Genomic DNA, 24,758 nt, shown 5'->3' with positions numbered 1-24,758 from the left:
TGGGATACTACCGAAGACAAAGTGCGAAGCTTCATGGAGGAAAATCTCGGCATTGAAAACGCTGGTGGTGTCCTTATAGCGAGGGCCCATCGTGTGTTGAGAGGAAAGGCAAATTCACCAATTATAGCTGGTTTCCTTACCAACCAGGAGCGGTCCAGGGTTCTGAAAGCAGCCCGAGAAAACTCAAGGGGACCGATTATCGTGTTAAAGAAAGACCTGACAAGGCAAGTGAAGACCGTCGGATGCTCGCGGATACATACTCGGATGCATTACAACGAGGTTTGAATCCCATGATGAGACAGGACTCACTAATTGTGGACAGCAAAGTGTACAAATATGACAGGTCAAGTCGATCATTGGTCTGTGTCTCAGATAAAAAGGACAACGAGTGACAATGTTGACACGTCCAGGAACAGGAACCAAAGTGGTACTGAGAAACCAGCTGATCGACAGCCGGGTTTGTTTACATCGAAAAGTAGACCAGCAAGGAGAGCACTCTGGATACTCATCGCGATCGTGGTGATGCAGATACAAACAAGTGAGACAAGGGATCATGGCCTGTCGATTCTATGCTGGAATGTGGAAGGACTAAGGAAACACGTAAATAATGAATTTTCAGACTTTAAGGATCTTTGCATGTTATATGACGTGATAGGTTTGTGTGAAACATTTGTACGGCAAAACGATGAATTCACGGGTTTTCTAGAAAAGCTATCAGCGTGTATAACTGTGTTCGCGTGAAAACAAAAAGGTGGGTGAGACATAGTGGTGGTGTGTCCGCTTTTATAAAAAGATATCTTGTTAAAGATGGGTACGTTAGTCGTGTGTTTGAAAATTTTGAAGATGTTGTAGTTTTATTGGTAAAAACCTCCCAGTTGGGACTTGATCGTGACATGATACTGATGTTTGTGGACGTTCCCCCTGAGTCTTCCCCAGTGTATGATAACATGGGCATGGATGGAATCACTCGACTCTCTAGTTACCTGGAGCTTATTGTGCAGATTTATGATAATCACCATGTGCTGTTAGCAGGGGACTTTAATGCGAGAATGAGGGAGTTTTTGGACTATATACCACATGATAATCTGACACATATATTACAAGATTGTGATGACTACCCATCTGACCATTTTGACATTCCGAGAAATACAAGAGATAATAAGCACTATAATAACTTTGGTATCAAATTGGCAAATCTGTGTTGTATGTTTGGTGTGCACACCTTAAATGGAAGACTCTTCGGTGACCTCCAAGGTAATATGACATGTGTAACACACAATGGTTCAAGCTTAGTAGACTATTTTCTAGCTTCCAGTGACCTATTCCAGTACTTCAGTGATTTTAGAATTTTAGCACGGGACGATTCCTCACATTTTCCTCTTTCTTGTACCCTGTCATGGGATAATCATGTTGAAAATAATGAAATCGCCAGTATAGACGATGCAGTTGTATATTCAGAAACTTGTAATGTTGAGCCTTGGTATAAGTATGCATGGAATAAGAAAAATGCGATACTCTTTTTGATAAATTTTCAAGAAATGTTTTTACCAGCTTATGATTCCCTATACAGATCTGTAACAGATGATGTAGTACAGTGTGTTCTCGAAATTACCAGACTATATCAATCAGCAGCATTATGTATGAGGAAAAGTTATCCTTGCCACCGTAAAATTATATCTGGAGCGCAACAACCACCATGGTGGGATGAGGAATTGGAATACTACAAGCATCAAAAGTACTTGACACTAAATAGATGCCGTCAGTCCGGTATAGATTTTGACAGATACAGAAGCCTACAGGAATAAATTTAAGTCTTTATTCTCAGTGAAAAGAGAGATTTATCACACCCAACAGAGGTCATTACTTATGGAATCTAGAAATGATCCTAAAACATTCTGGAAGATTCTAAAAAGGCATAGAATTGAGAGAGATTTGCCAAAGGAAATCAGTGCTTATCAGTGGTTCAATCATTTTGAGAAATTGTTACATGTACTTTCTGCTGACAATACCGATGATATTATTTCTTATATAGATGAGACTTCTCATCCTTGTTTTGAACAGGTTACCTTATGTTCTGATTTGGGTGATGACATTGGTGTTGATGTCGTGGAAGAACTGAACACTCCTTTTACTGAGGCTGAAATTGAGTTGAGTCTGTCAAATCTTAAGCAAGGTAAAATCACCGGGGAGGATGGCATTCCAAGTGAACTTCTGAAAAGCACTAAACAATATATTATTCCTTTGTTGACACAAGTCTTTAATACTTTGTTTGATAGTGGTGTATTTCCAGCTCAATGGGGTAAAAGCATTATCTGTCCATTACATAAGTCTGGAGATAGAAAGAGTGTTGATAATTATAGAGGGATTTCACTAATAGACACTCTATGTAAAACCCTTGCTGCTGTTTTAGATAAGAGGTTGAGAACTTGGTGTGATAAGAGAAATATTATTTCGGGTTACAAGCTGGTTTCAGACCAAATTACTCAACTGTTGACCAGATATTTTCCTTGCAAGCAATGATTCAAAAGCATCTCTCCAAGAAAAATGGTAGGTTCTATTGTATATTCATCGATTTTAGCAAGGCGTTTGATTGTATAAATCATAGAGTTCTGTTTCAGAGTTTATATGATATTGGTGTTAAGGTAGATTCCTTAAATTCCTGATTTCCATGTATTCATCTCTTGCATCCTGTGTCAGAACACCCAGTGGAATAACAGAGTTTTTCAAGTGTAATATCGGAACTAGGCAAGGCTGCATTTTAAGTCCTATAATATTTATCATTTTCATAAACCGCTTATCAGTGATGCTTGAGGAGAAAGGTGGAAATGGTATTTTCATGACTCAAGAGTTTCCAAACGTGGTTGCACTATTTTTTGCGGATGATATTTCTGGTGTTAGTGATACTGCTGCTCAACTCCAAAGGAAGGTAAATGTTCTGGAAAGGTTCTGTGATGAGACAGGAATGAGGATAAACATAAGCAAAACTAAAATCATGGTGTTTCGTAGAGGTGGTCCCCTCAGATCGTATGAAAAATGGTACTATAAGGGCAACGTTAAGACGGGTCCACACTGACAACTGCCAGACTGTCAATGCGATTCTACTTTCACGTATGTTAGAGTGAGTGAGTTTAGTTTTACGCTTTTAGCAATATTTCAGCAATATCACGGCGGGGGGCACCAGAAATGGGCTTCACACATTGTACCCATGTGGAGACTGGAACCTGGGTCATCGGTGTGACGAGCGAACACCTTAACCCACCTCCCAACACGTATCCTAGACTCACAACTGGACTATGACCGGGAGTCAACTTATAAAACAGTTAGACTATAAAATTTACGTTACTGAGACGCTAATTACCGTGTGAACCTATATAAAAAAGTGTTATACGTGAAAGTTGATTGTACGTGTTTAACTATTGAACCGGAGGGCGAGTCCACTTAAGCAACTGTCAAATCATGAGGACGAGTCCATTTAGACAACCGGACGAGCCCACGCATATCTGGAAGCTGCATCTCCGGCTCGTGACTCGTATCTTATGATCAGAGGTAAAACAAGGACACCTGCGCCAGGTGTAACGCATATGTCAACATGTCACGCTGAGTTCTGTCTGATTAAGGTCGCATTAATTAAATATGTACTTCTACACTGCTGTCCACTTTCTAACAGATCTGATGTTGACTACAGGTCATGGGACGGTCATAGCTTAACCGTATTTTAAGGACCAATCGAGAGAGCTCATTCACGAAGAGACTGGTAAGGCAGCACATGCTCATTCTTTCGCGTGAATACCTAGGCACGTGATGTTGAAAGCTCATCATTTCCCGTTCAGGCGATGTGACGTCATTACAGAAGTTACGTCACAGTATAATATAAACTGTAAATTCGTGTTGTGTCATTATTTTGTGAATAGAGATGATGTATGTGTTTCATTTTCAGGTGCATATTCAATAGATATATAAAAGATAGAGTCCAGATATTCGAGATTGTCAAATCTCCTTAATTTATACAAAATCTCTCGCCGCTCTAAAAAACAAAATGGGATCCAGAGTGAAGTATACAGGTAGTACTCATCATCAGGCTCATCATACATATAAGGTGGTGGGGTAGCCTAGTGGTTAAAACGTTCGCTCGTCACGCCGAAGACCAGGGTTCGATTCCCCACATGGGAACAATGTGTGTGTCATATCCGACATATCATGTTGCATATAGCGTCACATCATACATGACATGCTGTATACGTCATATCCGACAGAATGTTGCATTCGACATCATATCCGACATATCACGTTGCATACGACGTCATACCCGACATATCATGTTGTATATTGCGTCATATCCGACACATCATGTGTATACAGCGTCATATTCAACAAATCATGTATATAGCGTCTTATCCGACATAACATGTTGCATTCGACGTCATATCCGACATATTATGTTGAATATGACATCATATCCGACATATCATGTTGCATAAAGCGTCACACCTGACACGTCATGCTGTATACAGCGTCATATCCGACATACCATGTTGCAGATATCGCCATATCAGTCATATCATGCTGTATATTGCGCATGAACCGACATATCATATTGTGTATCGTGCCACGTCCGACATATCATGTTGTAAATCGCGCCACTTCCGTGATATCATGTTGTATTGCGTCATATCCGACACAGCGTAGTGTAAGGTCAGCATTGGATGGCATATCCAACACGGCATAACATATAAAGATGCACCTAATGCGTAGCGTGGTTGTTTCATGTGAAATATCGGATAGGAAAGGTAGGCTGCACAATGGATATAACTATGTGTTTCCTTCATCAACCGACGTCATATGACCATGATCCTGTTTACGACTTGTCGTGCACATCCATGGTTTATCTTATCACCTGTCGGACACACCTACGTTTCAAATAACGACACATGTAAAATAACCGATTCCTCAAAAAACATTTCCGATATACCATTGTTAAACTTTAGGGAATGTTAGAAAAAAGATTTCATCCATTTCGGACGTGCCAATTCTTCATTTCAGTGAATGTTCGATACAGCTGAGATTCATTAAACGATCGAACTTCGGATGCAACTATGATTAATCTAGCCACATTTATTGATATAACTGTGTTTCATATAACAAAATATCAGACAAGCAACAATGGTCCATCTGTCCCCCGAAGATAATACTATGTTTCCTCGATGTTATGCCAGATGCAAATTGGTTTCATAAAACGATCGACCTATCGGACGCTACTATGTTTCATCTAACGAAATATTATATACTCATGCCAATAATGGTTGTCAGCCCTCTTAATTTTTTTATTTGGAGAGGGTTTGTGGGGTGGGGGAGTGTGAGGTGGGGAGGGGTTGGGTTGGGGGAGGGATGACAACCATTATTGACGTGAGTATATATAACTTTGTTTCATCCAACGACACACGGGATAAAACAAAGTTTCATGTAATGATTATCGGATATACCTATGGATACAATTGGGTTTCATATGACGAGCGACGTGTCAGATGAAAGTATATCTTATCTAACAGAATAAAACATTTAATTATGTTTCATGAACGAAATACGAAACAGGTTAGGTTCCATCTAACCATTTACTGGATTGAATGGAGAGTTACTACAATAATACCAGACATCCAGGTTACAACAAAATGACTCCAAATGTGGCTGTGTTGGAAATACTATTTCAGCAACTTCATTTAATGAAAACGAAGAGGGCAAATAGGTAAAGAAAGTGTTCATCATTTTGCATTTACACTGTTTCTTAATTCAAATTCGCTTGTTGGCTCCTTCCACGAGCACGGAGAGCTTGTCTCTGATTAATTGTAGCCATTTATCATATCCCAAAAAGCCTGACAGTTTCCAAAAACATTCGTCCTTAAATAGTACGAAGAACACTATTTTTTCTTGGAGATGCTAAGCCGTCTTCTGCTATTAGGTTATACAACATTGATTTTACGCCGTGAGTGCCCTCTCATACCTAACAGGTATTAAAATAAATAATCACTTCCCTTTCTTAACAAGCTTGCCTAGGAAACCGTGTACACTGAAACATCGCTCAAGGAGCCATCAAGGGTGTATCGATTTATCCGTAGTTCGAGACAGCTGAGGGTTAGTGAAGAGAGTTGTGTTAAAGTGCTGAGCAGGATTGTGTCGGAAGCAGTAATCTTACTCGTTTCTTTGTTTGTTTGTTCGAGGGGTGGTTGGCGGGTCGGTTGGTTGACTGGTTGGTTGGCGGGTCGCTTGGTTGGCTGGTTGGTTGACGGGTCGCTTGGTTGACTGGTTGGTTGGCTGGTCGCTTGGTTGACTGGTTGGTTGGCGGGTCGCTTGGTTGGCTGGATGGTTGACGGGTCGCTTGGTTGACTGGTTGGTTGACGGGTCGCTAGGTTAACTGGTTGGTTGACGGGTCGCTTGGCTGACTGGTTGGTTGGCGGGTCCCTTGGTTGACTGGTTGGTTGACGGGTCGCTTGGTTGGCTGGTTGGTTGGCGGGTCGCTTGGTTGGCTGGTTGGTTGACGGGTCGCTTGGTTGAATGGTTGGCTGGCGGGTCGCTTGGTTGACTGGTTGGTTGACGGGTCGCTTGGTTGACTGGTTGGTTGGCGGGTCGCTTGGTTGACTGGTTGGTTGGCGGGTCGCTTGGTTGGCTGGTTGATTGGCGGGTCGCTTGGTTGGATGGTTGGTTGGCGGGTCGCTTGGATGGTTGGTTGGTTGGAGTGCAGAGAAAGGGACAGCCAGGTGTTCTAGTACGGATGGAGACGGCACAGCACAGGTTAATGAATAAATAACTTTGTCTGTGAACGTGCTTCTCGAACACCTGGCTGTCCCTTTCTCTGCAGTCCTCCCTCGTAACAAACAGTGAACTGTGTCAATATTTTAATGATAGTTTGTTAAACAAATTTTATATTTTTGGGACAAAAATTCTGCAAAAACCTCACAGAGTTGGTATGATGTTTTGATTATGATCAGCGTTTCATTGAGTATGTTATGTTTATTAGGCTTCGAGTTAGATTGCAATTCATCGGTCAGCTTTTGAGCCAAACGGACTATAAGTAAGCGCGTCTGACAACCGTACCCGTTGGTTTAATCACGCGTTGCAATCCTTGTGGTGCCTCCTGATAATGAGACAGTGGTGTTCGAACTAAAGATGTTTCATTTTATGAACTCAGTATTTATATTTCCATAAGTTATCCCAATGTTATCGCAATTGGATTTGATTTCACCTTCTGGGATTCTGGGTCGATATGGGCCCCCGACAATTTACTGTTTGTCGGAGGAGGCGGCTAACTTGATTCAGGGGTAAGGTTCGGTGACTCGGTGGATTGTGTCCCTAATCAAGAATCCTCAAGAGTCTCAAGGTCATTTTTGACGAAGACTGTCCTTGGCCAGTTCATCGACAAGAAGACAAGCAGTGTTCAACATGTGCTTTGGTGGTGTCCATGCCTCAGTGCTGCAGTGGTCTGTTGACATTTCCATTATTTCTGCTAATATTATACCACGTCACCACGTGTTCATGTCAACGTCACCACGTGTTCATGTCAACGTTCTGACGTTTGCTTTCGACTTTGGTTACAAATGTTTACAGGTTCTGACATTTGAACGACGGGGCGAAAATTGTTTTTGTGGGTAATATTCTTTGCTGTTATAGCTCTGTCTTTGAACGAAATACCACAAGAATACGTTGATCGTTGTGCTGTACTGTTACCATATTGTAATTCCATTCCATATTCAGACAGTTCTGATGTTCCAGACTAAATGCCAAGTCTGGCGGAGATGTTCTGACCGTGACACGGAACGGGGGATTTCTCAAGGGTATCTACCAATCCTGAATTGTCTGGCATTGCCATTGGGAATAATATTCAAACCACTTCTGCCTTTGCTCCAAAGTAAATTGAAGGTCAAAAGGATATAACATATGTTTGCTGCTGGTAGATATAAAAAAGAAGCAAACGATAAATGGTTCCTCGATGGTGAAATAATGAAGAATATTTATAACGCGCCCTTCCAGGCGCCATATCCTTTTCAAAGCGCACAAATATAATCTGATTATCATTACCTCAGATAATTCAAGCTGCCTGTGAGGTACTAGTCACATGACATGTCCCACCGGGTACCCATTTTCTGCTGGGTGAACAAAGGCAGTCGTGAACAAACTCACTTGCCTACGGTGAGATCACGTGTATCACGTGTGCTTCGTTGTGGGGCAGGACTGAAGTCCAAGAAAATCTCAAACCTCAACTTTGTGACCAGAGGTCTTTGCACAGGACCACATACCACAGATGTCTTTGATACAGGTATTACAAATTGCTTTTCTTTTGTTAAGTGTACAATATCTTGGTGACTGTTTTTAGTCAAAAACCATTCAGATAGCACTTGTCTCCTGTATACATTCTTGTGTAGACAGTTTATATACGAACCTCTTAAACAAATGTACCTAAACATGTTTGTCTAATACACGGGTAACAAAGTTACATTTACGGTTATTGTGTCAAACTTTTGCAAGAACAAGTGAACAATTGAGTCTTTGAGGTAAGGTGAGTTGAAATTGGGTTTAACGTCGTACTTGAGAATATTTCGCTCATATGACGACGTGCATGCGTGTGTATGTGTATGTGCGGCTGCTTGTACTAGCCCAGACTTAAGCTGGTTTTATAGTGCTAGCCCACTGAGATACCATACCGCAATGAAGCATGAACACCCCACTCAGAATACCCCACTTGTTGTACCCATTAATGCCGAGCGCCAGACAGGGACCAACAAGTACCACATTTTAACGTCTTTTGGTATGACGCGGTCGGGGATCGAACCCGCGATCTTCCGCGATCTTCCGCTCTCCGGGCGGACGCTCTAACCACTACACCACGGAGGCGGTCAATGGAGTCTTTGAATAGCACTTAGAAGTGAACTGGCTTCCACTTGTCCATATACCAATTTAGTGCCAATTTAACTACTGGTTTCTCTTGTTATCTCATAGCTGTTCTTGTTTTCACATGTACATATATAGCTGTATGTTTCCTATTGTTTCATTCACCTGATGAAGGAGTAAGATTATACTCCGAAAGGTCGTGTCAATCACAGTACAGAAGTCGACATCCATAAATTTCTTGCCTTTAAGTCGACAAAGGTTGATTGATCAATCATATTTTATTGTTTTCTACGTTTTGCTCATTCAGGGTGTGGGGCGGTAGGGTAGCCCCGTGGTTGAAGCATTCGCTCGTCTCGCCAAAGAACCGGGATCGAATCCCCAGTGGGTACAGTGTGTGAAGAGGCCGTGATATTGATGGAATAGTGTTATAAAAGGTGAACATATGTGTTCAGTTCATAGATGAGAAAATTACGCCTACGGTTAAGAAATCAAAATTCAATTCCTCTGCAGTCGGTTAAAATGATGATACTGATCCAATGTTAATACAAATGGCGTGGAGGCAGTGGAGCAACCTAGTGGTTAAAGCTGTAGCTCGGCTCGCTGATAACCTTGGATCGATTCCCACATGGGTAGATTGCCTTAAACCCATATATTTTGGGTGTCCCATGCCGTGATATTGCCGAAATACTGCTAAAAGCGGCGTAAAACCAAACGCACTCACTCACTCACTCACAAATGGCGTCAATCCTTACTTATTCAGAGTGCATGTTTGATTGACAGCTCAGTTTGAATGATATACTAATAATCTAAAATTCAAGCATTCTACACCTGTTAATAGCATATGAGTTTTCAACCTACATATATTTGATAAGCTAGTTTATGACACTAACATTCAAACTATATCACGGAATAGAACATCGCTTTAGGTCGACAAGCTTCCGATCGAATCGGGACATAATGAATAACCACTTGACAACAGTCAGAGGAAAATTAAAGAATATGATTGAAAGGTCATATAGATGGGTTCAGTTCGTGCCAGTACCAAACAGTCCATGATTTGCTCCAATTACCAAGTTGGTGCACGTCATGCCAAAGACTAAAGATTGATTCCGATCAGATTTGTCTGATTATATTTGACAGACAGGCAGAATCAATTCGCGAAACAGAACCCAGTATGTCGCAAATGTTCGCGGGCAGACTTTGGTAATGCCGAACCCTACCATCTTAAAGCCATCTGTCCGTTGCAGTTTAGAAGGGGGAGCATCAATTATTACATAGCTCACTGGAGGATTTCTGCAGCTACAATCAAAGACATTTGTGTTGAAGTTGAATAGGTCTAAATTATTCGAGTTATCCAAGGTTCAATACATCCTTAAAGCCATCTGTCCGTTGTAGTTTAGAAATGGGACGCTCAATTATTACACAGCTCACTCGAGAATTTCAGCATCTACAATCAAACTCCTTTGTGTCGAATTTGAATCAAAATCAGTTTATCAAAACTGGAGAACTGACGATCGAGAGAAGCCCGAAGGGCTTTATTATAAATACTTAAAATATTTAACTATCTCCTTCTGCCTAAACAAATGTATTACCCTCTCTTGAAATACAGAACTTGTAACCATAATCTGCCTGTCGAGGTTGGCCGTTGGCTTGGCATAGAGCGAGAGTAGACATGTCGTGTTAAACCGACTGACTGAGTTTGGTTTTACGCCGCTTTTAGCAATATTCCAGCAATATCACGGTGGGGGACACCAGAAATGGGCTTCACTCATTGTACCCATGTGGGGATTCGAACCCGGGTCTTCGGCGTGACGAGCCAACGCTTTAACCACTAGACTACCCCACCGCCCCGTGTTAAACTGTGTATGTCGCCAGCTATAGCCGATTAATTCCACTACATGTTTAAATGTGAAGCTTTTTATGTATGCAAATCCAAATGTATCACAAATAAATGCATACAGTTCACTACTATAATAAGATAGCAAAAACTGTTGAGTAGTAGAAATGTAAAAGAAATCAAGAATAATCTGTATAATAGATAAGTGCCTTTCAGTGTGATTGTATACATGTGTGCCGAATGTCTGAAGCGGATTTTTATATTTATCTGTCTAGATATATATATTCATAATTGGTTTCGGTCACAATGTCTTAATGTGTCGAAGTTATTTGTACAATATAACCGCCATTTTGTAAAGTATAAACTATTGTTATACCTTGAAAACTTTCCTCCGTGGGTGGTTGTTTTTGAGAATTAATAAATTTAATTGAATTGAATCGAATAAACCTAAGTAATTTGAGTTATCCGAAGTTCGATGTATCCTTAAATCCTTACAGGTGCAGTATCGACGATGACATAGCTCACTTTAAGATTTCTTAAAGATTTTCAAAGTACGAATCAATGGGACTTGTCCACAAATTCATAATGTTGATTGGGATAAATGTGTTAAGTAAGAATGGGGCCAGTGTTAACATTGGTCCTAAGACATTTCTTAAAATGTTACCAGAGATTCAAGGACGTTCAAGATTGTCTCGCATTTTCTTGTTAGACTAGCAGGGTCCATAGCAGACGTATTGCCGTCAACAGATCTGGGTGCCGTTCCACAAAACGATCTTAGCACTAAGGTGATCGTAATTCCCATACTTTAACATAGATTTACGGCTGTCGTAATTCCCATACTTTAACATAGACTTGCGACTGACGTAATTCCCATACTTTAACATAGATTTACGGCTGTCGTAATTCCCATACTTTAACATAGATTTACGGCTGTCGTAATTCCCATACTTTAACATAGACTTACGACTGTCGTAATTCCCATATTTTAACATAGATTTACGGCTGTCGTAATTCCCATACTTTAACATAGACTTACGACTGTCGTAATTCCCATACTTTAACATAGATTTACGGCTGTCGTAACTCCCATACTTTAACATAGACTTACGACTGTCGTAATTCCCATACTTTAACATAGATTTACGGCTGTAGTAATTCCCATACTTTAACATAGACTTGCGACTGACGTAATTCCCATACTTTAACATAGATTTACGGCTGTCGTAATTCCCATACTTTAACATAGATTTACGGCTGTCGTAATTCCCATACTTTAACATAGACTTAGGGCTGTCGTAATTCCCATACTTTAACATAGACTTACGACTGTCGTAATTCCCATACTTTAACATAGATTTAGGGCTGTCTTAATTCCCATACTTTAACATAGATTTACGGCTGTCGTAATTCCCATACTTTAACATAGACTTACGACTGTCGTAATTCCCATACTTTAACATAGATTTACGACTGTCGTAATTCCCATACATAGATTTACGGCTGTCGTAATTCCCATACTTTAACATAGATTTACGGCTGTCGTAACTCCCATACTTTAACATAGACTTACGACTGTCGTAATTCACATACTTCAACATAGGCTTACGACTGTCGTAATTCCCATACTTTAACATAGATTTACGGCTGTCGTAATTCCCATACTTTAACATAGATTTACGGCTGTCGTAATTCCCATACTTTAACACTGACTTACGACTGTCGTAGCGCTACGATCACTTTGAGGAACGGGAAACTGTTCAGCCTATTCCGTAGCAACCAAGTACTCGTCTCTCCTAAGCGTTTGTAGTTTGGTAGCCTTGTCGTTGGAGTTTTCGCTGGACACGCCAGAGAACCGGATTCGATTCCTTACGTGGGTACAATGTGTGAAACCCATGTCAGGTGTCGTGTTATTGCTGGAACATTGCTAAAAGTGGCTTAAAACTTCACTCACTCTATCCTATGCATTGCCAGTAGAAAATGGAGATGTATGTATTAGATGTTCCTGAACATCTGTCATCCAAGCTGGTACACATTCAGCCTTCATGTAACCCTCCTTCCCTCTTCAACATCCACCATCCAAGCATCCCCATCTTAACATTCCGTCACCAACATCCCAAGATCTAGACTTTTTATAACACCGAGTCATCGTTTCAACATCGAAGATTAAAATGATACGAAAACATTTAGTGTTACAAGAATGAAGTGATCACAAAAACACTTGCATGACGGGCAGTCCTCTCGAGCTGAGAGAATAATTTATATCATTAGGAATTACAAATTGCACCCAGTGCCTTCCATTTTGTGTGTTGGTTTGTTCCCTGTTCCCATGTTGGTTCCCTGACCAGGGTGCCGTTGCACAAAACAATCTTAGTGCTAAGATTATCTTACGTCTGTGTTAAGGTATGGTAGTTATGGTCACCTTCGCGCTAATGTCGCTTTGTACAACGGCACCCTGAACTGGATGCAGCTCATTTACTCTATTGATGAAATTGACGTCATATGTATAATCACGACGTCACAACAGTGAATGGCGTCATCATCAATTATTTGCGACAATATAACATCAGTATGGTTATTTTATAAAAGATAAAACAATGGAATATTAGTGTAAATGCCCAGTGATAATGACTCCAAATATTCAGTTACCAAGGCCCTCGAAATATCAAATACAATAGATAAATGTTGATATATGATTGATATGTAAATGTTATCAGTGTGCTGCGCACCTTGGTACATACAAGAGCTTCCAAAACAGCGAGAACAGCTCAATAAACCATCCAGCTGGAATTGCAAATAATGAAAGGTCAACACATGCCACCAATATATTGTATCCATGTGTGTCCGTATTCGGTGACTAGCCCCTTCCGACTCAATGTCTGATTATAATCATACCTTGTGTGTCCAGATCCAATTAAGCCTTGTAATCAGACCCGACCTGTTAGTCTGCGATTCTTTGTCGACAAGTAAACAGTGATTAGCCTCTGTCAAGATCCGGGTTGGAATTGGTCTGGGATTGATGCATGTCATCGTATCCCAGCTGCCCAGATCGATCGACATGGTGTCCATCACTAGATTGTCTGGTCCAAACTCAATTACTGAAATACCGCAGTTATGCAGATGGAATATTATTGATTGTTGCGATAAATAACAAAGAAATAAATAACGATAAGTGACTTATTCATCAATCCAGGTCAAGGTTATAGGAAAAGTCCAGTTTGCCATCAACTCATCAAAGATTCTAGTTAGTCATAATCCTTGTCTTCCTCTTTTCTTCCTTTATCAATCCTGAGAAAAGGCTATTGCTCACCATGAACACATCAAATATACTAATAATAAGGGGCATAATAATAAGGGCATTTGTAATGCAATAAATTCCGCACCACGGATGTGTAGACTCAAAACGCTACAATCTGGCAAGTATTACCCGTAGAACCCAAGCTGTCCGTGAGAAGGTTAATAGTCTCATGGCCGTTTATCCCACCGCGCTGGGTGAACAGAGGCAGGTTTGAACAAACTCACTTGTCTATGGTGAGACCATATGAAGAAGAAGAAGAAGAAAATATTTTTATTTGTGTGTGACATGTTATATAAAACATACAGAGACATTTTAAAACATTCAGTAAAATATAAATGTATGTCTCCATATGCTTCGTTGTGGGGCAGGACTGAAGTTCTAGAAACTCTCAGGAGTCTGCCAAACACGGCCACCCATCCAAAAACTCTCCGCGCCCAACGTTGCTTAACTTCAACTGACCTGTGATCTGAACTCTATGCAAAGGACCACACACCACCGGATTCCAGTCAGTCGTGGTTCTGGTGTTTCTCCATTCTTCCTTCATCATCCTGATAAAGGCTTTTGCTTGCCTCCAGCTTACCATCAAATAACCAAAGATTCCAATCAATCATAATTTCTACGTTTGCTTTTAATACAGGTTATTACATGGCTCACATGAGATCGCACATGAAGACATCTCATGGTTATGGATATCAATTCCATTTTATTCTTATAAACGACATTCAGGTCACCCGTGAAGATCCGTGTTAGAATTGATCTTCAGTAACCCATGCTTGTCGTAAGAGGCGACTAACGGGATCGGGTGGTCAGGCTCGCTGACTGGGTTGACACATGTCATCGTATCCCAATTGAGTAGATCGACGTTCGTGCTGTTGATCACTGGATTGTCTGGTCCAGACTCGATTCTTTACAGACCGCCGCCATATAGCTGGACTATTGCTGAGTGCGGCGTAAAACTAAACTCACTCACTCACTCCTTCATCAGGTGAATGATGAAACAGCAAGAATTACCCCTGAACCGTCGTGATAAGAAATTAAAAGAATGTTATCAATTAAACGTCTTGCATTCATGTTCGTCCAATTTCTAAATGCCTTTCAAGAACGGGATCGCACATGTTATGCATTTTGCAAACTTTTCGCTCAATTGCAACTACACCTTAGTATATTAAACTGTTAAAAGTACATCCTCATCCTTATAATGTGCCTCCTAACCGTACTCTCAGCATCCCGCAAGCGAAATAGGTCCAATTGATTCCCACGTTGAACTCAATGCCATCGCCATCCACTCTGTACACCACTTGATTGATGACGGTATTAGAAACTACACCGAAACATCGCTCCCAATTGTTATAAAGTTGTTCTTCCATAAATCGTGGGGTTTATTGACTTGAAATAAGGATAAAAACTCTATTTTGTGGCCAACATAAAAAAATCGATGCAAGTCTCACTGAAAAAATATTGTAAGGAAGGATCAGTATATATGGATGAACAACTTCTTTATTGCTGTGAGAGAAAGTTTTCAGTGTACGTCCTAACGCCGTTATCAAGCGAAGGATGATAACTTGCTTCACTTGCTTGACAACTGTGTTAGAACCTACACCGAAACGTCGCTCTCACAGCAATAAAGAAGTTGTTCATCCACTTTTTTATCCTTCCTTAGTGCCCCAACTTTTAAATGCCTCTCAAAGAAGAAAAATGTTTTTTGATAGCCTGTGTCAAGCTGACCGAATGTGGCTGATGCTAGTACGTTTGTATCTACTGTTTAAGTAACACTTTGTATTCAACCATTTACGTTTCATTTCCTTTTCTGGAGAATATGTATTTATACATTTTAAAATAATACCTTGCATTTGTAAAACTAAATGGAAGACTACGATTAAAAAAAAAAATGTTGGGTGATTAAACTGAATGGAGATTACAATAACAAAGGAAAGGGATTGAACCTGGCTCCAAGTCATGAAACTGACATCACTGAGTTGTGTTTACTGTTACTGAAGCCGTAATGTGATTTAATCCATTTGTTTTTACGTCCTATTCTGAATCGTACCTTTAAAATACTTTGTTAATTTATTATTACAAATTATCTTGCATTTGTCAGAAAACATTGACATGTGTAACTGTCAGAAACGGTTTTCATTGTAATTAACTCTGTGGATGAGCCACAAAAGCGTTGCAATTTGATAATCACATATAAATACATCCATCAAGCATTGCGTGATGCATTCATTCAAGTTAAGATGTGTATTTAATGCAATGTTCGTTCGATGTTGATTCGCTCTTAAGTGAACATCAAATTAAGCACACGGTCGAGATTAAGTGATCTCTGGGGGTTATTCAGTTCACGATTTGGCAGTCGGCAAATTGCGGTGTATAAGTGATGAATTGTGGGCTTAAGGGGAGGATGCCGTTTCACACAGTGAGAGTAGTCTGAGGGGCGGTGGGTTAGCCCAATGGTTAAAGCGTCCGCTCGTCACGCTCAAGACCCGGGTTCGATTCCCCACATGGGTATAATGTGAGACGCCCATTTCTGGTGTCCCCCGAAGTGATATTGCTAGAATTATGCTAATAGCGACGTAAAACCATACTCACTCACTGAGTTGTCTGAAGGCAAGAGAGGACTATGAAACCCAGTGGTTGACGTCATGAGCACCACGACTCATAATCAACCAGGTGGGGTAACATATTATTTATTTTTATTCTTATTCTTATTGAATATTTATATAGCGCACACATCCACGCACTAGTGCATGCTCAAGGCGCTGTTCTTTTCTCTCGATCATTTGATGCCAATCTCAACGGCACATTTTATTATCAATCTCAGCTCCCTGGGGACAGTACAACTCTTGCTGCCACAAGGCGCATCGAGTTATTGTGGCTTTCCCATCTATTGGTTAAAGCCTTGTCACCCCGAAAAACCGGGTTCGATTCCCCACATGGTTAAAGATGTCTAGCTCATCTGGGGTATCAGAAATGGATGGAATATTGTCAAAAGCGCCATACAATCTTACTCACATTTTGCATTAAAACGTGCGAACAACACCGGCCATACAACAACACTGCTGGCTACAATACAATTCGTCCGAGTTTATGCGAAACAAATGGCCCTGTCTGTCTGAATGTTTATTCGTCTCTGACAAACGGACTTATGGCACTGTCTGTTCTTGAGTATGTTTTCTACAGCTGTTGTGCATAGTATGGACCCACAGACGCTTCCCATGTCCTCCCTGCTGCCTTAAGATCATCTGAATTGCAAGAATATAGTTTAATGAGTGAGTGAGTGAGTTTAGTTTTACGCCGTACTCAGCAATATCCCAGTTATATGGCGGCGGTCTGTAAATATTCGAGTCTGGACCAGGCAATCCAGTGATCAACATCATGAGTATCGATCTACTCAATTGTTGACCGATGGCATGTGTCAACCAAGTCAGCCAGCCTGACAACCCGATCCCGTTGGTCGCCTCTTATAACAAACATGGGTTACTGAAGATCAATTCTAACCCGGATCTTCATGGGTCAGATTATCGATGAACTTTGATTCAAAGGACAAAGGAAACTGTATATTTCCAAATTGAATTCTGGCAAACCATACGACATATGTATCAATGATACGAGTCTGCTGATAAAATCGAAGCTCTGCGCATTTAGGGTATGAAACAAGATTTAATACTCATCTAAAACACATCGATATCTAGTAATCATTCCCTGCTTGTTTCATTCCAGCCACCAGCAGATGTATACTTTCTTATCCCGGTTGAATTTAAGGATTAGTCATGTTTTCAATTTAGCTGACATGGCAATTTTTAATAGTAAAAACAAGGCAATTTTGCGTGCACCGATTTTTCAGTCTAAAGGAATAAATGATTAACTCTGTCGCAGGCTCAAGACAGTAACGAGGAAGCGATCTGAAGTATGGCAGCTATGTCGGGACACAATGTATGGGATTATAACCCTTAATGCAACAGTGCGTCAGGATCATTACGGGGTCGTATTTACGGCAGCCCAGTGCCGCCATCAAACACGCTGAGCTAGCAAATTATGATATATGACTCCAAAAATTTCCCAGCCAAACTGGGGCGAGCATTCTTCATTTTAAAATAGACTCTTAGACTTGTATCCGATTTCTTTCTAACAGGATTATCATGACTGGACCGGCCTTCCGTATAATCGCCTGATCGAACCTGGTTGTGGTGAGAAAGGTTGAACGGCGTGTGGTGTTTTTGTGAGGGATTGTGTGTTGTGTTCAATTGTAGTTTGGCGCCTGCCTATCAATACAGATTTCTTGTTTTCTTGTCCGTTTTATAGCTCAATTATGGATGCTGAAAATACACGGCTGGCCTTGTGTGGGCGTGGCAGTTACAGCACACTACGTTTATAACGAACTGACGGATATAACGTGCACGTTTATTACGAACTGACGGATATAACGTACACTTGTATAACGGACTGGCGGATATAACGAACACGTTATAACGAACTGACGGAGATAACAAACATGTTATAACGAACTGACGGAGATAACGTGCACGTTTATAACGAACTGACGGATATAACGTACACTTGTATAACGGACTGGCGGATATAACGAACACGTTATAACGAACTGACTGAGATAACAAACATGTTATAACGAACTGACGGAGATAACGCACACGTTTATAACAAACTGACGGAGATAACGTGCACGTTTATAACGAACTGACGGAGATAACGAACACGTTTATAGCGAACTGACGGATATAACGTACACTTGTATAACGGACTGGCGGATATAACGAACACGTTATAACGAACTGACTGAGATAACAAACATGTTATAACGAACTGACGGAGATAACGCACACGTTTATAACGAATGGACGGATGTAACGGACATGTTTATAACGAACTGACGGATGTAACGGACACGTTTATAACGAACTGACGGAGATAACGGAAACGTTTATAATGAACTGACGGAGATAACGCACACGTTTATATCGAGCTGACGGATGTAACGGACATGTTTATAACGAATTCACGGATATAATGAACACGTTTATAGCGAACTGACGGATATACCGAACACGTTATAACGAACTGACGGATATAACTAACATGTTTATAGCGAACTGACGGATATAACGAACACGTTTATAGCGAACTGACGGATATAACGAACACGTTATAATGAACTGACGGATATAATGAACACGTTTATAGCGAACTGACGGATATAACTAACATGTTTATAGCGAACTGACGGATATAATGAACACGTTTATAGCGAACTGACGGATATAACGAACACGTTATAATGAACTGACGGATATAATGAACACGTTTATAGCGAACTGACGGATATAACTAACATGTTTATAGCGAACTGACGGATATAACTAACACGTTTATAGCGAACTGACGGATATAGCAAACACACGTATAACGAACTGAACGTGTTCGTTATATCCGTCAGTTCATTAAAACGTGTTCGTTATATCCGTCAGTTCGTTATAAACGTGATCGTTATATCCGTCAGTTCGCTATAAACGTGTCCGTTACATCCGTCAGCTCGATATAAACGTGTGCGTTATCTCCGTCAGTTCATTATAAACGTTTCCGTTATCTCCGTCAGTTCGTTATAAACGTGTCCGTTACATCCGTCAGTTCGTTATAAACATGTCCGTTACATCCGTCCATTCGTTATAAACGTGTGCGTTATCTCCGTCAGTTCGTTATAACATGTTTGTTATCTCAGTCAGTTCGTTATAACGTGTTCGTTATATCCGCCAGTCCGTTATACAAGTGTACGTTATATCCGTCAGTTCGCTATAAACGTGTTCGTTATCTCCGTCAGTTCGTTATAAACGTGCACGTTATCTCCGTCAGTTCGTTATAACGTGTTCGTTATATCCGCCAGTCCGTTATACAAGTGTACGTTATATCCGTCAGTTCGTAATAAACGTGCACGTTATATCCGTCAGTTCGTTATAAACGTAGTGTGCTGTAACTGCCACGCCCACACAAGGCCAGCCGTGTATTTTCAGCATCCATAATTGAGCTATAAAACGGACAAGAAAACAAGAAATCTGTATTGATAGGCAGGCGCCAAACTACAATTGAACACAACACACAATCCCTCACAAAAACACCACACGCCGTTCAACCTTTCTCACCACAACCAGGTTCGATCAGGCGATTATACGGAAGGCCGGTCCAGTCATGATAATCCTGTTAGAAAGAAATCGGATACAAGTCTAAGAGTCTATTTTAAAATGAAGAATGCTCGCCCCAGTTTGGCTGGGAAATTTTTGGAGTCATATATCATAATTTGCTAGCTCAGCGTGTTTGATGGCGGCACTGGGCTGCCGTAAATACGACCCCGTAATGATCCTGACGCACTGTTGCATTAAGGGTTATAATCCCATACATTGTGTCCCGACATAGCTGCCATACTTCAGATCGCTTCCTCGTTACTGTCTTGAGCCTGCGACAGAGTTAATCATTTATTCCTTTTAGACTGAAAAATCGGTGCACGCAAAATTGCCTTGTTTTTACTTATTAAAAATTGCCATGTCAGCTAAATTGAAAACATGACTAATCCTTTAAATTCAACCGGGATAAGAAAGTATACATCTGCTGGTGGCTGGAATGAAACAAGCAGGGAATGATTACTAGATATCGATGTGTTTTAGATGAGTATTAAATCTTGTTTCATACCCTAAATGCGCAGAGCTTCGATTTTATCAGCAGACTCGTATCATTGATACATATGTCGTATGGTTTGCCAGAATTCAATTTGGAAATATACAGTTTCCTTTGTCCTTTGAATCAAAGTTCATCGATAATCTGACCCATGAAGACCCGGGTTAGAATTGATCTTCAGTAACCCATGTTTGTTGTAAGAGGCGACCGACGGGATCGGGCGGTCAGGCTCGCTGACTTGGTTGACATATGCTATCGGGCCACAATTGAGTAGATCGATACTCATGATGTTGATCATTGGATTGCCTGGTCCAGACTCGAATATTTACAGACCGCCGCCATATAAATGGGATATTGCAGAGTGCGGCGTAAAACTAAACTCACTCACTCACTCATTAAACTATATTCTTGCAATTCAGATGATCCTTAAGGCAGCAGGGAGGACATGGGAAGCGTCTGTGGGTCCATACTATGCACAACATTTGTCTCGAAGAAACGTTGGTTCCGGTTTGTACGGTTGTGTCGAACTGTGATGTGTAGGGCCTACATTTGTCTCGAAGAAACGTTGGTTCCGGTGTGTTCGGTTGTGTCGAACTTTTGATAACTCGAGCTCTTTATATAGGTTTCTTCACCATGGACACAACTGTATGTGACTGTATCTGCCTGGTCATGTACACAGGAATTTCCGCTGAGCACAAATTATTGTACATGTCCTCTGATATTTTATTTCAATTTCATCCATGAAGCGGCTTTTGTACCACTTGGATTGTGTCTGACATAATATGACGTTATCAGTATTGAATTGCCTGACTCCCGTCGTTACATTTTAGAGACAAAAAATATACATTTATACACTGTGTATGTAGTCCAAACTGTATTGATTCTGTTAATCGAGTGTGTAAATTGAGGAAGGCGCGGGGGGTCGTGATGTAATCCAGTTAATAACGTGTCTTCAATTATCAAACACTATCAGTGGTATGTTTCTCTCGAGGGTAATACAGTCTGATGTAGCCTGTTTGTAGCAGTGTCACCGGTAGGCGAGGGATGACACTGCTACAAAGAGGCGTACATCAGACCGTATTACTCGAGGGGGGAGGTTTACAGCGTATTTATCATACCGCCATGTTAAATGTACAAAATATCATTTTATTTTATTTTGAAGATCGATAAGCTCGCTACCGACTATATGACATGTTAACAAAATGGCGCCTGCCTCTCGACTAGATTTTTAAAATCAGTGAAACATATTCTTGAAAGCTTACCTGCTATAGAAATGGTTAATTATGTTTAAGTTAAGCGTGCAAACGATTCAATGCATAAAATAGTTTAAGTAAAGCAGTGAAAGTAAAATAAATGTGTACATAGTGAACTAATCAAACGGTTTCGAACTCCGGGCACTGCATGCGTCATAAAAAATGATGTCATACGATTGTTAGCGATTCAGCTTCTCATCGGAAAGTTCAGCGGTTACCGTGGCAGCGGGTAATATTTTTTTCCAGCTGTCACCCTCCTGGGAAGGGTGACACGGAAACTTGTTAAAGCGTCATTGACCAATGAAATTAAAATATTTTACATGAAGGTAAGATAAATAACTAAATCAGTTTTTACTACAAAAGGACTTTTTTTACCGAGGACCTTTTGTCTTATAATCTCGATTGCCAATGCCTACTGTGGCTGCGCTCCTCTCACTTTCATTGTAGGGATGTTGAAGCACCACCTATGTACACTCAACCATTAATTAAAGCGTCTCACAACTGGGAGTTCTCACAAATGGGAGGACACCGTTCAAGGTAACTCAGTGGTTAAACCGTTCGCCAGTCACGCCAAAGACCCGGGTTCGATACCCAACATGGGTACAATGTGTGAAGCCCATTCTGGTGTCCCCCGGGCATATTGCTTAAAGCGCGTAAAACTAAAATGACTCACTAACTCAATTGTTCAATGCAGCTTTCAATAGCCGAGCGTGGCCCGAGAGTATTGATAGGCTGATTATTGACCTATGAGGAGCTCCGAGATTAAAAGTTGCTTAAAACTATGAGCATTGTCGTTGATAGAGGATACATAGAACCACAGTTCGTTATAAATGTATGTGTTCGTTATATCCGTCAGTTCGCTATAAACGTGATCGTTATATCCGTCAGTTCGCTATAAACGTGTTCGTTATATCCGTCAGTTCGCTATAAACGTGTTCGTTATATCCGTCAGTTCATTAAAACGTGTTCGTTATATCCGTCAGTTCGTTATAAACGTGATCGTTATATCCGTCAGTTCGCTATAAACGTGTTCATTATATCCGTCAGTTCGTTATAAACGTGTTCGTTATATCCGTCAGTTCGCTATAAACGTGTTCGTTATATCCGTCAGTTCGTTATAAACGTGTTCGTTATATCGTCAGTTCGTTATAACGTGTTCGTTATATCCGTCAGTTCGCTATAAACGTGTTCGTTATATCCATCAGTTCATCATAATATTTCGTTATATCCGTCAGTTCGCTATAAACGTGTTCGTTATATCCGTCAGTTCGTTATAAACGTGTTCGTTATATCGTCAGTTCGTTATAACGTGTTCGTTATATCCGTCAGTTCGCTATAAACGTGTTCATTATATCCGTCAGTTCGTTATACGTGTGTTTGCTATATCCGTCAGTTCGCTATAAACGTGTTAGTTATATCCGTCAGTTCGTTATAAACATGTTAGTTATATCCGTCAGTTCGCTATAAACGTGTTCATTATATCCGTCAGTTCATTATAACGTGTTCGTTATATCCGTCAGTTCGTTATAAACGTGTTCATTATATCAGTCAGTTCATTATAACGTGTTCGTTATATCCGTCAGTTCGCTATAAGCGTTTTCGTTATATCCGTCAGTTCGCTATAAACATGTTCGCTATATCCGTCAGTTCGCTATAAACGTGTTCGTTATATCCGTCAGTTCGCTATAAACGTGTTCGCTATATCCGTCAGTTCGCTATGTAACATGTCATATAGTCGGTAGCGAGCTTATCGATCTTCAAAATAAAATAAAATGATATTTTGTACATTTAACATGGCGGTATGATAAATACGCTGTAAACCTCCCCCTCGAGTAATACGGTCTGATGTACGCCTCTTTGTAGCAGTGTCATCCCTCGCCTACCGGTGACACTGCTACAAACAGGCTACATCAGACTGTATTACCCTCGAGAGAAACATACCACTGATAGTGTTTGATAATTGAAGACACGTTATTAACTGGATTACATCACGACCCCCCGCGCCTTCCTCAATTTACACACTCGATTAACAGAATCAATACAGTTTGGACTACATACACAGTGTATAAATGTATATTTTGTCTCTAAAATGTAACGACGGGAGTCAGGCAATTCAATACTGATAACGTCATATTATGTCAGACACAATCCAAGTGGTACAAAAGCCGCTTCATGGATGAAATTGAAATAAAATATCAGAGGACATGTACAATAATTTGTGCTCAGCGGAAATTCCTGTGTACATGACCAGGCAGATACAGTCACATACAGTTGTGTCCATGGTGAAGAAACCTATATAAAGAGCTCGAGTTATCAAAAGTTCGACACAACCGAACACACCGGAACCAACGTTTCTTCGAGACAAATGTAGGCCCTACACATCACAGTTCGACACAACCGTACAAACCGGAACCAACGTTTCTTCGAGACAAATGTAGGCCCTACACATCACAGTTCGACACAACCGTACAAACCGGAACCAACGTTTCTTCGAGACAAATGTAGGCCCTACACATCACAGTTCGATACAACCGTACAAACCGGAACCAACGTTTCTTCGAGACAAATGTAGGCCCTACACATCACAGTTCGATACAACCGTACAAACCGGAACCAACGTTTCTTCGAGACGAATGTAGGTCCTACACATCACAGTTCGACATAACCGTACAAAACCGAAAACAGCGTTTCTTCGAGACAAATGTAGGCCCTACACATCACAGTTCGACACAACCGTACAAAACCGGAACCAACGTTTCTTCGAGACAAATGTAGGCCCTACACATCACCGTTCGACACAACCGTACAAACCGAA

General features: G+C 40.8%; 1 long non-coding RNA gene across 1 annotated transcript; it reads left to right on the top strand.

The window, feature by feature from the left end:
- The first annotated feature begins 523 nt into the window (after positions 1-523).
- Positions 524-24,342, top strand: LOC124272376. The gene is made up of 3 exons (XR_006897320.1): positions 524-600; positions 16,427-16,431; positions 24,331-24,342. It is a non-coding gene; the product is annotated as an uncharacterized LOC124272376 (long non-coding RNA).
- Positions 24,343-24,758: the final 416 nt, after the last annotated feature.

Source organism: Haliotis rubra, unplaced genomic scaffold, assembly GCF_003918875.1.
Source record: "Haliotis rubra isolate DU_JTF1 unplaced genomic scaffold, ASM391887v1 Scf1692, whole genome shotgun sequence".
Taxonomy (NCBI): Eukaryota; Metazoa; Mollusca; class Gastropoda; order Lepetellida; family Haliotidae; genus Haliotis; species Haliotis rubra.
This window is presented reverse-complemented; position numbering and strand designations above follow the sequence as displayed.